This window comes from Mesoplodon mirus, assembly GCF_964341445.2.
Source record: "Mesoplodon mirus genome assembly, chromosome: 1".
Lineage (NCBI taxonomy): Eukaryota > Metazoa > Chordata > Mammalia > Artiodactyla > Ziphiidae > Mesoplodon > Mesoplodon mirus.
This window is the reverse complement of record NC_138976.1, coordinates 119,691,266-119,711,054: the sequence shown is the minus strand read 5'-3', so window position 1 is coordinate 119,711,054 and position 19,789 is coordinate 119,691,266.

Below are 19,789 nucleotides of genomic sequence, written 5' to 3'. Positions count from 1 at the left end.
AGGCATTAGGCCGGCAACAATGGAGAGGACCTGACCCTTAGAAACATACAAGTAAGCTGGAATCTTCAAAAGTTCAAATCTTTATAAGTAAAAAGATTTATTAAAATGAATAACCAAGTGTTTTAATTGACATCAGAAGATGAAAACAATAAACCCTGAGAACATAGAAAAAAGTTAAATAAAGATATGAGCAGAAGTTAATACAACAGAAAACGTATAAAATTCAGATGATTTAGTAAGTCCAAAGAATCTTCTTTGAAAAGATTTAAAAGACACACTTTGATTAAGGAAAACAAAAACATAAGTAAAGAATATACAGAAAGAGTCAGGACAATGTTAGAGCAGAGAATATATGAAATGCCAGTAAATTTGAACATTTCTGGAAAGTGGACCATTTCCTAGCTCCTAAAGTTTACCAAAACTGACACAAGAGGAAATCATTTAAGGTCATCATGTCTGCCCTTGGCATTCTCCGAACGCCCTGGCCTCAGAATGCAGCCTCTGTAGTCCATGGTAAACTGCGGAGAGGGGGCGGGGCTGAGGGAGGTTGGAACACTGCCCTCACTGAGGGAGTGAGTGTGGCCATCTCTGCTGTGACTGAACAAAGGGCAGGGGAGCAGGGGGCCCAGGGAAGGGCCCTCAGAGCCCGGCAGGCCCAGTGGAGTGTCACAAGCATTTAGGCCCAGGCCAAAGGGCGCTTTCTTTGTCTGCACAGCTGCCCAAACTCTCACCTTTCCACTCAGGCCGCCCTCTTACTTGAAGTGTGTGTGGAACCTGTCTGCGCAGTACACCTCGCTGCACAGCTAAGCATAGGTCTGGGCATCATAGCTTCCTGCCAGGTGACCGAGGCTCGCAGGCAGGTGGGTCCTTGGGACACACGCGGAGAGGCTCCTGCCCGGGCCACAGGCCGCCCACTTCCCCTGCCCCAGATCGGGGGCCGCAAAGCAGCCCTGTCTGAGTCCCCTGCCTCTAGAGGGAGTATTGGACCAACACTTGTAGAAAACGGGGTCATTGCGGGCCACTCATTCGAGGGACACAAATAAATCTTTGCCGACTTTCTGCTGAAACTTACGAGCATTCACACCTAAGCCTCTTACAAGGTCAGCTGTTTAGCTAAACATGAGCTCATGATCTAAATTTACACAATAATGAAGAAAGCAGCTATAAGGGGAAACAATCAGCCAAAACAATCCATACCAGAATTAGATTCCCAAGGCCATCCATCAGATGTAGGAATAATCGGGTGCAAGGCAGAAAATATATATAAAACTGGAACTGAAACAAGGCAAGAGGATGTTTTCAAAGATTGGTAGGATCTCTAAAACATTTTTAAAGATCATGTCATTGATAAAGCTAAATACACAAAGGTTGTGTAATACAACAGATTAATCATTGAGAAGAGTGAAATTATGCTGTTTTGAAAACTATGGCACTTCAGTTTTTCTGCCTAATTATATAAGAAGATTTCTCTAAAAAATACACATTATTTCAAAGCCTTATTGGCTGTGAAATAAGTTAAGTGTATTTCAAATGGCTTGTCTGCAAAGAAAGGTGAGATGTAGGGGATCACAGAAAGTCTAGGGGAAAATAGGTCAATATATACATTGCTATATGGTGAACTAAGCCTTAGGCCGGCAACAGTGGAGAGGACCTGACCCTTAGAAACGTACAAGTAAGCTGGAATCTTCAAAAGTTCAAATCTTTATAAGTAAAAAGATTTATTAAAATGAATAACCAAGTGTTTTAATTGACATCAGAAGATGAAAACAATAAACCCTGAGAACATAGAAAAAAGTTAAATAAAGATATGAGCAGAAGTTAATACAACAGAAAACGTATAAAATTCAGATGATTTAGTAAGTCCAAAGAATCTTCTTTGAAAAGATTTAAAAGACACACTTTGATTAAGGAAAACCAAAACATAAGTAAAGAATATACAGAAAGAGTCAGGACAATGTTAGAGCAGAGAATATATGAAATGCCAGTAAATTTGAACATTTCTGTCAAGTGGACCATTTCCTAGCTCCTAAAGTTTACCAAAACTGACACAAGAGGAAATCATTTAAGGTCATCATGTCTGCCCTTGGCATTCTCGGAACGCCCTGGCCTCAGAATGCAGCCTCTGTCGTCCATGGTAAACTGCGGAGAGGGGGCGGGGCTGAGGGAGGTTGGAACACTGCCCTCACTGAGGGAGTGGGTGTGGCCATCTCTGCTGTGACTGAACAAAGGGCAGGGGAGCAGGGGGCCCAGGGCAGGGCCCTCAGAGCCCGGCAGGCCCAGTGGAGTGTCACAAGCATTTAGGCCCAGGCCAAAGTGCGCTTTCTTTGTCTGCACAGCTGCCCAAACTCTCACCTTTCCACTCAGGCCGCCCTCTGACTTGAAGTGTGTGTGGAACCTGTCTGCGCAGTACACCTCGCTGCACAGCTAAGCATAGGTCTGGGCATCGTAGCTTCCTGCCAGGTGACCGAGGCTCGCAGGCAGGTGGGTCCCTGGGACACACGCGGAGAGGCTCCTGCCCGGGCCACAGGCCGCCCACTTCCCCTGCCCCAGATCGGGGGCCGCAAAGCTGCCCTGTCTGAGTCCCCTGCCTCTAGAGGGAGTATTGGACCAACACTTGTAGAAAACGGGGTCCTTGCGGGCCACTCATTGGAGGGACACAAATAAATCTTTGCCGACTTTCTGCTGAAAGTTACGAGCGTTCACACCTAAGCCTCTTACAAGGTCAGCTGTTTAGCTAAACATGAGCTCATGATCTAAATTTACACAATAATGAAGAAAGCAGCTACAAGGGGAGACAATCAGCCAAAACAATCAATACCAGTATTAGATTCCCAAGGCCATCCATCAGATGTAGGAATAATCAGGTGCAAGGCAGAAAATATACATAAAACTGGAACTGAAACAAGGCACAAGGATGTTTTCAAAGACTGGTAGGATCTCTAAAACATTTTTAAAGGACATGCCATTGATAAAGCTAAATACACAAAGGTTGTGTAATACAACAGTTTAATCATTGAGAAGTGTGAAATTATGCTGTTTTGAAAACTATGGCAGGTCAGATTTTCTGCCTAATTATATAAGAAGATGTCTCTAAAAAATACACATTATTTCAAAGCCTTATTGGCTGTGAAATAAGTTAAGTGTATTTCAAATGGCTTGTCTGCAAAGAAAGGTGAGATGTAGGGGATCACAGAAAGTCTAGGGGAAAATAGGTCAATATATACATTGCTATATGGTGAACTAGGCATTAGGCCGGCAACAATGGAGAGGACCTGACCCTTAGAAACATACAAGTAAGCTGGAATCTTCAAAAGTTCAAATCTTTATAAGTAAAAAGATTTATTAAAATGAATAACCAAGTGTTTTAATTGACATCAGAAGATGAAAACAATAAACCCTGAGAACATAGAAAAAAGTTAAATAAAGATATGAGCAGAACTTAATACAACAGAAAACGTATGAAATCCAGTTGATTTAGTAAGGCCAAAGAATCTTCTTTGAAAAGATTTAAAAGACACACTTTGATTAAGGAAAACAAAAACATAAGTAAAGAATATACAGAAAGAGTCAGGACAATGTTAGAGCAGAGAATATATGAAATGCCAGTAAATTTGAACATTTCTGGAAAGTGGACCATTTCCTAGCACCTAAAGTTTACCAAAACTGACACAAGAGGAAATCATTTAAGGTCATCATGTCTGCCCTTGGCATTCTCAGAACGCCCTGGCCTCAGAATGCAGCCTCTGTAGTCCATGGTAACCTGCGGAGAGGGGGCGGGGCTGAGGGAGGTTGGAACACAGCCCTCACTGAGGGAGTGGGTGTGGCCATCTCTGCTGTGACTGAACAAAGGGCAGGGGAGCAGGGGGCCCAGGGCAGGGCCCTCAGAGCCCGGCAGGCCCAGTGGAGTGTCACAAGCATTTAGGCCCAGGCCAAAGGGCACTTTCTTTGTCTGCACAGCTGCCCAAACACTCACCTTTCCACTCAGGCCGCCCTCTTACTTGAAGTGTGTGTGGAACCTGTCCACTCAGTACACCTCGCTGCACAGCTAAGCATAGGTCTGGGCATCGTAGTTTCTTTCCAGGTGACCGAGGCTCGCAGGCAGATGGGTCCCTGGGACACACGCGGAGAGGCTCCTGCCCGGGCCACATGACGCCCACTGCCCCTGCCCCAGATCGGGGGCCGCAAAGCAGCCCTGTCTGAGTCCCCTGCCTCTAGAGGGAGTATTGGACCAACACTTGTAGAAAACGGGGTCCTTGCGGGCCACTCATTGGAGGGACACAAATAAATCTTTGCCGACTTTCTGCTGAAACTTACGAGCATTCACACCTAAGCCTCTTACAAGGTCAGCTGTTTAGCTAAACATGAGCTCATGATCTAAATTTACACAATAATGAAGAAAGCAGCTACAAGGGGAGACAATCAGCCAAAACAATCAATACCAGTATTAGATTCCCAAGGCCATCCATCAGATGTAGGAATAATCGGGTGCAAGGCAGAAAATATACATAAAACTGGAACTGAAACAAGGCACGAGGATGTATTCAAAGACTGGTAGGATCTCTAAAACATTTTTAAAGGACATGTCATTGATAAAGCTAAATACACAAAGGTTGTGTAATACAACAGATTAATCATTGAGAAGAGTGAAATTATGCTGTTTTCAAAACTATGGCAGGTCAGATTTTCTGCCTAATTATGTAAGAAGATGTCTCTAAAAAATACACATTATTTCAAAGCCTTATTGGCTGTGAAATAAGTTAAGGGTGTTTCAAATGGCTTGTCTGCAAAGAAAGGTGAGATGTAGGGGATCACAGAAAGTCTAGGGGAAAATAGGTCAATATATACATTGCTATATGGTGAACTAAGCCTTAGGCCAGAAACAATGGAGAGGACCTGACCCTTAGAAACGTACAAGTAAGCTGGAATCTTCAAAAGTTCAAATCTTTATAAGTAAAAAGATTTATTAAAATGAATAACCAAGTGTTTTAATTGACATCAGAAGATGAAAACAATAAACCCTGAGAACATAGAAAAAAGTTAAATAAAGATATGAGCAGAACTTAATACAACAGAAAATATATAAAATTCAGGTGATTTAGTAAGTCCAAAGAATCTTCTTTGAAAAGATTTAAAAGACACACTTTGATTAAGGAAAACAAAAACATCAGTAAAGAATATACAGAAAGAGTCAGGACAATGTTAGAGCAGAGAATATATGAAATGCCAGTAAATTTGAACATTTCTGTCAAGTGGACCATTTCCTAGCTCCTAAAGTTTACCAAAACTGACACAAGAGGAAATCATTTAAGGTCATCATGTCTGCCCTTGGCATTCTCGGAACACACTGGCCTCAGATTGCAGCCTCTGTAGTCTATGGTAACCTGCGGAGAGGGGGAGGGGCTGAGGGAGGTTGGAACACTGCCCTCACTGAGGGAGTGGGTGTGGCCATCTCTGCTGTGACTGAACAAAGGGCAGGGGAGCAGGGGGCCCAGGGCAGGGCCCTCAGAGCCCGGCAGGCCCAGTGGAGTGTCACAAGCATTTAGGCCCAGGCCAAAGGGCGCTTTCTTTGTCTGCACAGCTGCCCAAACTCTCACCTTTCCACTCAGGCCGCCCTCTTACTTGAAGTGTGTGTGGAACCTGTCCGCGCAGTACACCTCGTTGCACAGCTAACCATAGGTCTGGGCATTGTGGCCTCCTGCCAGGTGACTGAGGCTCACAGGCAGATGGGTCCCTGGGAGACACGCGGAGAGGCTCCTGCCCGGGCCACAGGCCGCCCACTGCCCCTGCCCCAGATCGGGGGCCGCAAAGCAGCCCTGTCTGAATCCCCTGCCCCTAGAGGGAGTATTGGACCAACAGTTGTAGAAAACGGGGTCCTTGCGGGCCACTCATTGGAGGGACACAAATAAATCTTTGCCGACTTTCTGCTGAAACTTACGAGCGTTCACACCTAAGCCTCTTACAAGGTCAGCTATTTAGCTAAACATGAGCTCATGATCTAAATTTACACAATAATGAAGAAAGCAGCTACAAGGGGAGACAATCAGCCAAAACAATCAATACCAGAATTAGATTCCCAAGGCCATCCATCAGATGTAGGAATAATCGGGTGCAAGGCAGAAAATATACATAAAACTGGAACTGAAACAAGGCACGAGGATGTATTCAAAGACTGGTAGGATCTCTAAAACATTTTTAAAGGACATGTCATTGATAAAGGTAAATACACAAAGGTTGTGTAATACAACAGTTTAATCATTGAGAAGAGTGAAATTATGCTGTTTTGAAAACTATGGCAGGTCAGATTTTCTGCCTAATTATATAAGAAGATTTCTCTAAAAAATAAACATTATTTCAAAGCCTTATTGGCTGTGAAATAAGTTAAGGGTATTTCAAATGGCTTGTCTGCAAAGAAAGGTGAGATGTAGTGGATCACAGAAAGTCGAGGGGAACATAGGTCAGTATATACATTGCTATATGCTGAACTAAGCCTTAGGCCGGCAACAGTGGAGAGGACCTGACCCTTAGAAACGTACAAGTAAGCTGGAATCTTCAAAAGTTCAAATCTTTATAAGTAAAAAGATTTATTAAAATGAATAACCAAGTGTTTTAATTGACATCAGAAGATGAAAACAATAAACCCTGAGAACATAGAAAAAAGTTAAATAAAGATATGAGCAGAAGTTAATACAACAGAAAACGTATAGAATTCAGATGATTTAGTAAGTCCAAAGAATCTTTTGAAAAGATTTAAAAGACACACTTTGATTAAGGAAAACAAAAACATAAGTAAAGAATATACAGAAAGAGTCAGGACAATGTTAGAGCAGAGAATATATGAAATGCCAGTAAATTTCAACATTTCTGGAAAGTGGACCATTTCCTAGCTCCTAAAGTTTACCAAAACTGAATCAAGAGGAAATCATTTAAGGTCATCATGTCTGCCCTTGGCATTCTCGGAACGCCCTGGCCTCAGAATGCAGCCTCTGTAGTCCATGGTAACCTGCGGAGAGGGGGCGGGGCTGAGGGAGTTTGGAACACTGCCCTCACTGAGGGAGTGGGTGTGGCCATCTCTGCTGTGACTGAACAAAGGGCAGGGGAGCAGGGGGCCCAGGGCAGGGCCCTCAGAGCCCGGCAGGCCCAGTGGAGTGTCACAAGCATTTAGGCCCAGGCCAAAGGGCGCTTTCTTTGTCTGCACAGCTGCCCAAACTCTCACCTTTCCACTCAGGCCGCCCTCTTACTTGAAGTGTGTGTGGAACCTGTCTGCGCAGTACACCTCGCTGCACAGCTAAGCATAGGTCTGGGCATCATAGCTTCCTGCCAGGTGACCGAGGCTCGCAGGCAGATGTGTCCCTGGGACACACGCGGAGAGGCTCCTGCCCGGGCCACAGGCCGCCCACTTCCCCTGCCCCAGATCGGGGGCCGCAAAGCAGCCCTGTCTGAGTCCCCTGCCTCTAGAGGGAGTATTGGACCAACAGTTGTAGAAAACGGGGTACTTGCGGGCCACTCATTGGAGGGACACAAAGAAATCTTTGCCGACTTTCTGCTGAAACTTACGAGCGTTCACACCTAAGCCTCTTACAAGGTCAGCTGTTTAGCTAAACATGAGCTCATGATCTAAATTTACACAATAATGAAGAAAGCAGCTACAAGGGGAGACAATCAGCCAAAACAATCAATACCAGTATTAGATTCCCAAGGCCATCCATCAGATGTAGGAAAAATCGGGTGCAAGGCAGAAAATATACATCAAACTGGAACTGAAACAAGGCACAAGGATGTTTTCAAAGACTGGTAGGATCTCTAAAACATTTTTAAAGGACATGTCATTGATAAAGCTAAATACACAAGGGTTGTGTAATACAACAGTTTAATCATTGAGAAGTGTGAAATTATGCTGTTTTGAAAACTATGGCAGGTCAGATTTACTGCCTAATTATATAAGAAGATTTCTCTAAAAAATACACATTATTTCAAAGCCTTACTGGCTGTGAAATAAGTTAAGGGTATTTCAAATGGCTTGTCTGCAAAGAAAGCTGAGATGTAGGGGATCACAGAAAGTCTAGGGGAATATAGGTCAATATATACATTGCTATATGGTGAACTAAGCCTTAGGCCAGCAACAATGGAGAGGACCTGACCCTTAGAAACGTACAAGTAAGCTGGAATCTTCAAAAGTTCAAATCTTTATAAGTAAAAAGATTTATTAAAATGAATAACCAAGTGTTTTAATTGACATCAGAAGATGAAAACAATAAACCCTGAGAACATAGAAAAAAGTTAAATAAAGATATGAGCAGAATTTAATACAACAGAAAACGTATAAAATCCAGGTGATTTAGTAAGTCCAAAGAATCTTCTTTGAAAAGATTTAAAAGACACACTTTGATTAAGGAAAACCAAAACATAAGTAAAGAATATACAGAAAGAGTCAGGACAATGTTAGAGCAGAGAATATATGAAATGCCAGTAAATTTGAACATTTCTGTCAAATGGACCATTTCCTAGCTCCTAAAGTTTACCAAAACTGACACAAGAGGAAATCATTTAAGGTCATCATGTCTGCCCTTGGCATTCTCGGAACGCCCTGGCCTCAGAATGCAGCCTCTGTAGTCCATGGTAACCTGCGGAGAGGGGGCGGGGCTGAGGGAGGTTGGAACACTGCCCTCACTGAGGGAGTGGGTGTGGCCATCTCTGCTGTGACTGAACAAAGGGCAGGGGAGCAGGGGGCCCAGGGCAGGGCCCTCAGAGCCCGGCAGGCCCAGTGGAGTGTCACAAGCATTTAGGCCCAGGCCAAAGGGCGCTTTCTTTGTCTGCACAACTGCCCAAACTCTCACCTTTCCACTCATGCCGCCCTCTTACATGAAGTGTGTGTGGAACCTGTCGGCGCAGTACATCTCGCGGCACAGCTAAGCATAGGTCTGGGCATCGTAGCTTTCTGGCAGGTGACCGAGGCTCGCAGGCAGATGTGTCCCTGGGACACACGCGGAGAGGCTCCTGCCCGGGCCACAGGCCCCCCACTGCCCCTGCCCCAGATCGGGGGCCGCAAAGCAGCCCTGTCTGAGTCCCCTGCCTCTAGAGGGAGTATTGGACCAACACTTGTAGAAAACGGGGTCCTTGTGGGCCACTCATTGGAGGGACACAAATAAATCTTTGCCGACTTTCTGCTGAAACTTACGAGCGTTCACACCTAAGCCTCTTACAAGGTCAGCTGTTTAGCTAAACATGAGCTCATGATCTAAATTTACACAATAATGAAGAAAGCAGCTACAAGGGGAGACAATCAGCCAAAATAATCAATACCAGTATTAGATTCCCAAGGCCATCCATCAGATGTAGGAATAATCCGGTGCAAGGCAGAAAATATACATAAAACTGGAACTGAAACAAGGCACGAGGATGTTTTCAAAGACTGGTAGGATCTCTAAAACATTTTTAAAGGACATGTCATTGATAAAGCTAAATACACAAAGGTTGTGTAATACAACAGATTAATCATTGAGAAGAGTGATATTATGCTGTTTTGAAAACTATGGCAGGTCAGATTTTCTGCCTAATTATATAAGAAGATTTCTCTAGAAAATAAACATTATTTCAAAGCCTTATTGGCTGTGAAATAAGTTAAGGGTATTTCAAATGGCTTGTCTGCAGAGAAAGGTGAGATGTAGTGGATCACAGAAAGTCGAGGGGAAAATAGGTCAGTATATACATTGCTATATGTTGAACTAAGCCTTAGGCCGGCAACAGTGGAGAGGACCTGACCCTTAGAAACGTACAAGTAAGCTGGAATCTTCAAAAGTTCAAATCTTTATAAGTAAAAAGATTTATTAAAATGAATAACCAAGTGTTTTAATTGACATCAGAAGATGAAAACAATAAACCCTGAGAACATAGAAAAAAGTTAAATAAAGATATGAGCAGAAGTTAATACAACAGAAAACGTATAAAATTCAGATGATTTAGTAAGTCCAAAGAATCTTCTTTGAAAAGATTTAAAAGACACACTTTGATTAAGGAAAACCAAAACATAAGTAAAGAATATACAGAAAGAGTCAGGACAATGTTAGAGCAGAGAATATATGAAATGCCAGTAAATTTGAACATTTCTGTCAATTGGACCATTTCCTAGCTCCTAAAGTTTACCAAAACTGACACAAGAGGAAATCATTTAAGGTCATCATGTCTGCCCTTGGCATTCTCGGAACGCCCTGGCCTCAGAATGCAGCCTCTGTCGTCCATGGTAAACTGCGGAGAGGGGGGGGGCTGAGGGAGGTTGGAACACTGCCCTCACTGAGGGAGTGGGTGTGGCCATCTCTGCTGTGACTGAACAAAGGGCAGGGGAGCAGGGGGCCCAGGGAAGGGCCCTCAGAGCCCGGCAGGCCCAGTGGAGTGTCACAAGCATTTAGGCCCAGGCCAAAGGGCGCTTTCTTTGTCTGCACAGCTGCCCAAACTCTCACCTTTCCACTCAGGCCGCCCTCTTACTTGAAGTGTGTGTGGAACCTGTCTGCGCAGTACACCTCGCTGCACAGCTAAGCATAGGTCTGGGCATCATAGCTTCCTGCCAGGTGACCGAGGCTCGCAGGCAGGTGGGTCCCTGGGACACACGCGGAGAGGCTCCTGCCCGGGCCACAGGCCGCCCACTTCCCCTGCCCCAGATCGGGGGCCGCAAAGCTGCCCTGTCTGAGTCCCCTGCCTCTAGAGGGAGTATTGGACCAACACTTGTAGAAAACGGGGTCCTTGCGGGCCACTCATTGGAGGGACACAAATAAATCTTTGCCGACTTTCTGATGAAAGTTACGAGCGTTCACACCTAAGCCTCTTACAAGGTCAGCTGTTTAGCTAAACATGAGCTCATGATCTAAATTTACACAATAATGAAGAAAGCAGCTACAAGGGTAGACAATCAGCCAAAACAATCAATACCAGTATTAGATTCCCAAGGCCATCCATCAGATGTAGGAATAATCAGGTGCAAGGCAGAAAATATACATAAAACTGGAACTGAAACAAGGCACAAGGATGTTTTCAAAGACTGGTAGGATCTCTAAAACATTTTTAAAGGACATGCCATTGATAAAGCTAAATACACAAAGGTTGTGTAATACAACAGTTTAATCATTGAGAAATGTGAAATTATGCTGTTTTGAAAACTATGGCAGGTCAGATTTTCTGCCTAATTATATAAGAAGATGTCTCTAAAAAATACACAGTATTTCAAAGCCTTATTGGCTGTGAAATAAGTTAAGTGTATTTCAAATGGCTTGTCTGCAAAGAAAGGTGAGATGTAGGGGATCACAGAAAGTCTAGGGGAAAATAGGTCAATATATACATTGCTATATGGTGAACTAAGCATTAGGCCGGCAACAATGGAGAGGACCTGACCCTTAGAAACATACAAGTAAGCTGGAATCTTCAAAAGTTCAAATCTTTATAAGTAAAAAGATTTATTAAAATGAATAACCAAGTGTTTTAATTGACATCAGAAGATGAAAACAATAAACCCTGAGAACATAGAAAAAAGTTAAATAAAGATATGAGCAGAATTTAATACAACAGAAAACGTATAAAATCCAGGTGATTTAGTAAGGCCAAAGAATCTTCTTTGAAAAGATTTAAAAGACACACTTTGATTAAGGAAAACAAAAACATAAGTAAAGAATATACAGAAAGAGTCAGGACAATGTTAGAGCAGAGAATATATGAAATGCCAGTAAATTTGAACATTTCTGGAAAGTGGACCATTTCCTAGCTCCTAAAGTTTACCAAAACTGACACAAGAGGAAATCATTTAAGGTCATCATGTCTGCCCTTGGCATTCTCGGAACGCCCTGGCCTCAGAATGCAGCCTCTGTAGTCCATGGTAACCTGCGGAGAGGGGGCGGGGCTGAGGGAGGTTGGAACACTGCCCTCACTGAGGGAGTGGGTGTGGCCATCTCTGCTGTGACTGAACAAAGGGCAGGGGAGCAGGGGGCCCAGGGCAGGGCCCTCAGAGCCCGGCAGGCCCAGTGGAGTGTCACAAGCATTTAGGCCCAGGCCAAAGGGCGTTTTCTTTGTCTGCACAGCTGCCCAAACTCTCACCTTTCCACTCAGGCCGCACACTTACTTGAAGTGTGTGTGGAACATGTCCGCGCAGTACACCTCGCTGCACAGCTAAGCATAGGTCTGGGCATCGTAGCTTCCTGCCAGGTGACCGAGGCTCACAGGCAGATGGGTCCCTGTGACACACGCGGAGAGGCTCCTGCCCGGGCCACAGGCCGCCCACTGCCCCTGCCCCAGATCGGGGGCCGCAAAGCAGCCCTGTCTGAATCCCCTGCCTCTAGAGGGAGTATTGGACCAACAGTTGTAGAAAACGGGGTACTTGCGGGCCACTCATTGGAGGGACACAAATAAATCTTTGCCGACTTTCTGCTGAAACTTACGAGCATTCACAACTAAGCCTCTTACAAGGTCAGCTATTTAGCTAAACATGAGCACATGATCTAAATTTACACAATAATGAAGAAAGCAGCTACAAGGGGAGACAATCAGCCAAAACAATCAATACCAGAATTAGATTCCCAAGGCCATCCATCAGATGTAGGAATAATCGGGTGCAAGGCAGAAAATATACATAAAACTGGAACTGAAACAAGGCACGAGGATGTATTCAAAGACTGGTAGGATCTCTAAAACATTTTTAAAGGACATGTCATTGATTAAGGTAAATACACAAAGGTTGTGTAATACAACAGATTAATCATTGAGAAGAGTGAAATTATGCTGTTTTGAAAACTATGGCAGGTCAGATTTTCTGCCTAATTATATAAGAAGATTTCTCTAAAAAATAAACATTATTTCAAAGCCTTATTGGCTGTGAAATAAGTTAAGGGTATTTCAAATGGCTTGTCTGCAAAGAAAGGTGAGATGTAGTGGATCACAGAAAGTCGAGGGGAAAATAGGTCAGTATATACATTGCTATATGGTGAACTAAGCCTTAGGCCGGCAACAGTGGAGAGGACCTGACCCTTAGAAACGTACAAGTAAGCTGGAATCTTCAAAAGTTCAAATTTTTATAAGTAAAAAGATTTATTAAAATGAATAACCAAGAGTTTTAATTGACATCAGAAGATTAAAACAATAAACCCTGAGAACATAGAAAAAAGTTAAATAAATATATGAGCAGAAGTTAATACAACAGAAAACGTATAAAATTCAGATGATTTAGTAAGTCCAAAGAATCTTCTTTGAGAAGATTGAAAAGACACACTTTGATTAAGGAAAACCAAAACATAAGTAAAGAATATACAGAAAGAGTCAGGACAATGTTAGAGCAGAGAATATATGAAATGCCAGTAAATTTGAACATTTCTGTCAAGTGGACCATTTCCTAGCTCCTAAAGTTTACCAAAACTGACACAAGAGGAAATCATTTAAGGTCATCATGTCTGCCCTTGGCATTCTCGGAACGCCCTGGCCTCAGAATGCAGCCTCTGTCGTCCGTGGTAACCTGCGGAGAGGGGGCGGGGCTGAGGGAGGTTGGAACACTGCCCTCACTGAGGGAGTGGGTGTGGCCATCTCTGCTGTGACTGAACAAAGGGCAGGGGAGCAGGGGGCCCAGGGAAGGGCCCTCAGAGCCCGGCAGGCCCAGTGGAGTGTCACAAGCATTTAGGCCCAGGCCAAAGGGCGCTTTCTTTGTCTGCACAACTGCCCAAACTCTCACCTTTCCACTCAGGCCGCCCTCTTACTTGAAGTGTGTGTGGAACCTGTCTGCGCAGTACACCTCGCTGCACAGCTAAGCATAGGTCTGGGCATCATAGCTTCCTGCCAGGTGACCGAGGCTCGCAGGCAGATGGGTCCCTGGGACACACGCGGAGAGGCTCCTGCCCGGGTCACAGGCCGCCCACTTCCCCTGCCCCAGATCGGGGGCCGCAAAGCAGCCCTGTCTGAGTCCCCTGCCTCTAGAGGGAGTATTGGACCAACACTTGTAGAAAACGGGGTCCTTGCGGGCCACTCATTGGAGGGACACAAATAAATCTTTGCCGACTTTCTGCTGAAACTTACGAGCGTTCACACCTAAGCCTCTTACAAGGTCAGCTGTTTAGCTAAACATGAGCTCATGATCTAAATTTACACAATAATGAAGAAAGCAGCTATAAGGGGAAACAATCAGCCAAAACAATCCATACCAGAATTAGATTCCCAAGGCCATCCATCAGATGTAGGAATAATCGGGTGCAAGGCAGAAAATATATATAAAACTGGAACTGAAACAAGGCACGAGGATGTTTTCAAAGATTGGTAGGATCTCTAAAACATTTTTAAAGATCATGTCATTGATAAAGCTAAATACACAAAGGTTGTGTAATACAACAGATTAATCATTGAGAAGAGTGAAATTATGCTGTTTTGAAAACTATGGCAGGTCAGATTTTCTGCCTAATTATATAAGAAGATTTCTCTAAAAAATACACATTATTTCAAAGCCTTATTGGCTGTGAAATAAGTTAAGGGTATTTCAAATGGCTTGTCTGCAAAGAAAGGTGAGATGTAGGGGATCACAGAAAGTCGAGGGGAAAATAGGTCAATATATACATTGCTATATGGTGAACTAAGCCTTAGGCCGGCAACAGTGGAGAGGACCTGACCCTTAGAAACGTACAAGTAAGCTGGAATCTTCAAAAGTTCAAATCTTTATAAGTAAAAAGATTTATTAAAATGAATAACCAAGTGTTTTAATTGACATCAGAAGATGAAAACAATAAACCCTGAGAACATAGAAAAAAGTTAAATAAAGATATGAGCAGAATTTAATACAACAGAAAACGTATAAAATCCAGGTGATTTAGTAAGTCCAAAGAATCTTCTTTGAAAAGATTTAAAAGACACACTTTGATTAAGGAAAACCAAAACATAAGTAAAGAATATACAGAAAGAGTCAGGACAATGTTAGAGCAGAGAATATATGAAATGCCAGTAAATTTGAACATTTCTGTCAAGTGGACCATTTCCTAGCTCCTAAAGTTTACCAAAACTGACACAAGAGGAAATCATTTAAGGTCATCATGTCTGCCCTTGGCATTCTCGGAACGCCCTGGCCTCAGAATGCAGCCTCTGTCGTCCATGGTAACCTGCGGAGAGGGGGCGGGGCTGAGGGAGGTTGGAACACTGCCCTTACTGAGGGAGTGGGTGTGGCCATCTCTGCTGTGACTGAACAAAGGGCAGGGGAGCAGGGGGCCCAGGGCAGGGCCCTCAGAGCCCGGCAGGCCCAGTGGAGTGTCACAAGCATTTAGGCCCAGGCCAAAGGGCGCTTTCTTTGTCTGCACAGCTGCCCAAACTCTCACCTTTCCACTCAGGCCGCCCTCTTACTTGAAGTGTGTGTGGAACCTGTCCGCGCAGTACACCTCGCTGCACAGCTAAGCATAGGTCTGGGCATCGTAGCTTCCTGCCAGATGACCGAGGCTCGCAGGCAGATGGGTCCCTGGGACACACGCGGAGAGGCTCCTGCCCGGGCCACAGGCCGCCCACTGCCCCTGCCCCAGATCGGGGGCCGCAAAGCAGCCCTGTCTGAGTCCCCTGCCTCTAGAGGGAGTATTGGCCAACACTTGTAGAAAACGGGGTCCTTGCGGGCCACTCATTGGAGGGACACAAATAAATCTTTGCCGACTTTCTGCTGAAACTTACGAGCATTCACAACTAAGCCTCTTACAAGGTCAGCTATTTAGCTAAACATGAGCTCTTGATCTAAATTTACACAATAATGAAGAAAGGAGCTACAAGGGGAGACAATCAGCCAAAACAATCAATACCAGTATTAGATTCGAAGGCCATCCATCAGATGTAGGAATAATCAGGGGCAAGGCAGAAAATATACATAAAACTGGAACTGAAACAAGGCACAAGGATGTTTTCAAAGACTGGTAGGATCTCTAAAACATTTTTAAAGGACATGTCATTGATAAAGCTAAATACACAAAGGTTGTGTAATACAACAGTTTAATCATTGAGAAGTGTGAAATTATGCTGTTTTGAAAACTATGGCAGGTCAGATTTTCTGCCTAATTATATAAGAAGATGTCTCTAAAAAATACACATTATTTCAAAGCCTTATTGGCTGTGAAATAAGTTAAGTGTATTTCAAATGGCTTGTCTGCAAAGAAAGGTGAGATGTAGGGGATCACAGAAAGTCTAGGGGAAAATAGGTCAATATATACATTGCTATATGGTGAACTAAGCATTAGGCCGGCAACAATGGAGAGGACCTGACCCTTAGAAACATACAAGTAAGCTGGAATCTTCAAAAGTTCAAATCTTTATAAGTAAAAAGATTTATTAAAATGAATAACCAAGTGTTTTAATTGACATCAGAAGATGAAAACAATAAACCCTGATAACATAGAAAAAAGTTAAATAAAGATATGAGCAGAATTTAATACAACAGAAAACGTATAAAATCCAGGTGATTTAGTAAGTCCAAAGAATCTTCTTTGAAAAGATTTAAAAGACACACTTTGATTAAGGAAAACAAAAACATAAGTAAAGAATATACAGAAAGAGTCAGGACAATGTTAGAGCAGAGAATATATGAAATGCCAGTAAATTTGAACATTTCTGGAAAGTGGACCATTTCCTAGCTCCTAAAGTTTACCAAAACTGACACAAGAGGAAATCATTTAAGGTCATCATGTCTGCCCTTGGCATTCTCGGAACGCCCTGGCCTCAGAATGCAGCCTCTGTAGTCCATGGTAACCTGCGGAGAGGGGGCGGGGCTGAGGGAGGTTGGAACACTGCCCTCACTGAGGGAGTGGGTGTGGCCATCTCTGCTGTGACTGAACAAAGGGCAGGGGAGCAGGGGGCCCAGGGCAGGGCCCTCAGAGCCCGGCAGGCCCAGTGGAGTGTCACAAGCATTTAGGCCCAGGCCAAAGGGCGTTTTCTTTGTCTGCACAGCTGCCCAAACTCTCACCTTTCCACTCAGGCCGCACACTTACTTGAAGTGTGTGTGGAACATGTCCGCGCAGTACACCTCGCTGCACAGCTAAGCATAGGTCTGGGCATCGTAGCTTCCTGCCAGGTGACCGAGGCTCACAGGCAGATGGGTCCCTGTGACACACGCGGAGAGGCTCCTGCCCGGGCCACAGGCCGCCCACTGCCCCTGCCCCAGATCGGGGGCCGCAAAGCAGCCCTGTCTGAATCCCCTGCCTCTAGAGGGAGTATTGGACCAACAGTTGTAGAAAACGGGGTACTTGCGGGCCACTCATTGGAGGGACACAAATAAATCTTTGCCGACTTTCTGCTGAAACTTACGAGCATTCACAACTAAGCCTCTTACAAGGTCAGCTATTTAGCTAAACATGAGCACATGATCTAAATTTACACAATAATGAAGAAAGCAGCTACAAGGGGAGACAATCAGCCAAAACAATCAATACCAGAATTAGATTCCCAAGGCCATCCATCAGATGTAGGAATAATCGGGTGCAAGGCAGAAAATATACATAAAACTGGAACTGAAACAAGGCACGAGGATGTATTCAAAGACTGGTAGGATCTCTAAAACATTTTTAAAGGACATGTCATTGATTAAGGTAAATACACAAAGGTTGTGTAATACAACAGATTAATCATTGAGAAGAGTGAAATTATGCTGTTTTGAAAACTATGGCAGGTCAGATTTTCTGCCTAATTATATAAGAAGATTTCTCTAAAAAATAAACATTATTTCAAAGCCTTATTGGCTGTGAAATAAGTTAAGGGTATTTCAAATGGCTTGTCTGCAAAGAAAGGTGAGATGTAGTGGATCACAGAAAGTCGAGGGGAAAATAGGTCAGTATATACATTGCTATATGGTGAACTAAGCCTTAGGCCGGCAACAGTGGAGAGGACCTGACCCTTAGAAACGTACAAGTAAGCTGGAATCTTCAAAAGTTCAAATTTTTATAAGTAAAAAGATTTATTAAAATGAATAACCAAGAGTTTTAATTGACATCAGAAGATTAAAACAATAAACCCTGAGAACATAGAAAAAAGTTAAATAAATATATGAGCAGAAGTTAATACAACAGAAAACGTATAAAATTCAGATGATTTAGTAAGTCCAAAGAATCTTCTTTGAGAAGATTGAAAAGACACACTTTGATTAAGGAAAACCAAAACATAAGTAAAGAATATACAGAAAGAGTCAGGACAATGTTAGAGCAGAGAATATATGAAATGCCAGTAAATTTGAACATTTCTGTCAAGTGGACCATTTCCTAGCTCCTAAAGTTTACCAAAACTGACACAAGAGGAAATCATTTAAGGTCATCATGTCTGCCCTTGGCATTCTCGGAACGCCCTGGCCTCAGAATGCAGCCTCTGTCGTCCGTGGTAACCTGCGGAGAGGGGGCGGGGCTGAGGGAGGTTGGAACACTGCCCTCACTGAGGGAGTGGGTGTGGCCATCTCTGCTGTGACTGAACAAAGGGCAGGGGAGCAGGGGGCCCAGGGAAGGGCCCTCAGAGCCCGGCAGGCCCAGTGGAGTGTCACAAGCATTTAGGCCCAGGCCAAAGGGCGCTTTCTTTGTCTGCACAACTGCCCAAACTCTCACCTTTCCACTCAGGCCGCCCTCTTACTTGAAGTGTGTGTGGAACCTGTCTGCGCAGTACACCTCGCTGCACAGCTAAGCATAGGTCTGGGCATCATAGCTTCCTGCCAGGTGACCGAGGCTCGCAGGCAGATGGGTCCCTGGGACACACGCGGAGAGGCTCCTGCCCGGGTCACAGGCCGCCCACTTCCCCTGCCCCAGATCGGGGGCCGCAAAGCAGCCCTGTCTGAGTCCCCTGCCTCTAGAGGGAGTATTGGACCAACACTTGTAGAAAACGGGGTCCTTGCGGGCCACTCATTGGAGGGACACAAATAAATCTTTGCCGACTTTCTGCTGAAACTTACGAGCGTTCACACCTAAGCCTCTTACAAGGTCAGCTGTTTAGCTAAACATGAGCTCATGATCTAAATTTACACAATAATGAAGAAAGCAGCTATAAGGGGAAACAATCAGCCAAAACAATCCATACCAGAATTAGATTCCCAAGGCCATCCATCAGATGTAGGAATAATCGGGTGCAAGGCAGAAAATATATATAAAACTGGAACTGAAACAAGGCACGAGGATGTTTTCAAAGATTGGTAGGATCTCTAAAACATTTTTAAAGATCATGTCATTGATAAAGCTAAATACACAAAGGTTGTGTAATACAACAGATTAATCATTGAGAAGAGTGAAATTATGCTGTTTTGAAAACTATGGCAGGTCAGATTTTCTGCCTAATTATATAAGAAGATTTCTCTAAAAAATACACATTATTTCAAAGCCTTATTGGCTGTGAAATAAGTTAAGGGTATTTCAAATGGCTTGTCTGCAAAGAAAGGTGAGATGTAGGGGATCACAGAAAGTCGAGGGGAAAATAGGTCAATATATACATTGCTATATGGTGAACTAAGCCTTAGGCCGGCAACAATGGAGAGGACCTGACCCTTAGAAACGTACAAGTAAGCTGGAATCTTCAAAAGTTCAAATCTTTATAAGTAAAAAGATTTATTAAAATGAATAACCAAGTGTTTTAATTGACATCAGAAGATGAAAACAATAAACCCTGAGAACATAGAAAAAAGTTAAATAAAGATATGAGCAGAATTTAATACAACAGAAAACGTATAAAATCCAGGTGATTTAGTAAGTCCAAAGAATCTTCTTTGAAAAGATTTAAAAGACACACTTTGATTAAGGAAAACCAAAACATAAGTAAAGAATATACAGAAAGAGTCAGGACAATGATAGAG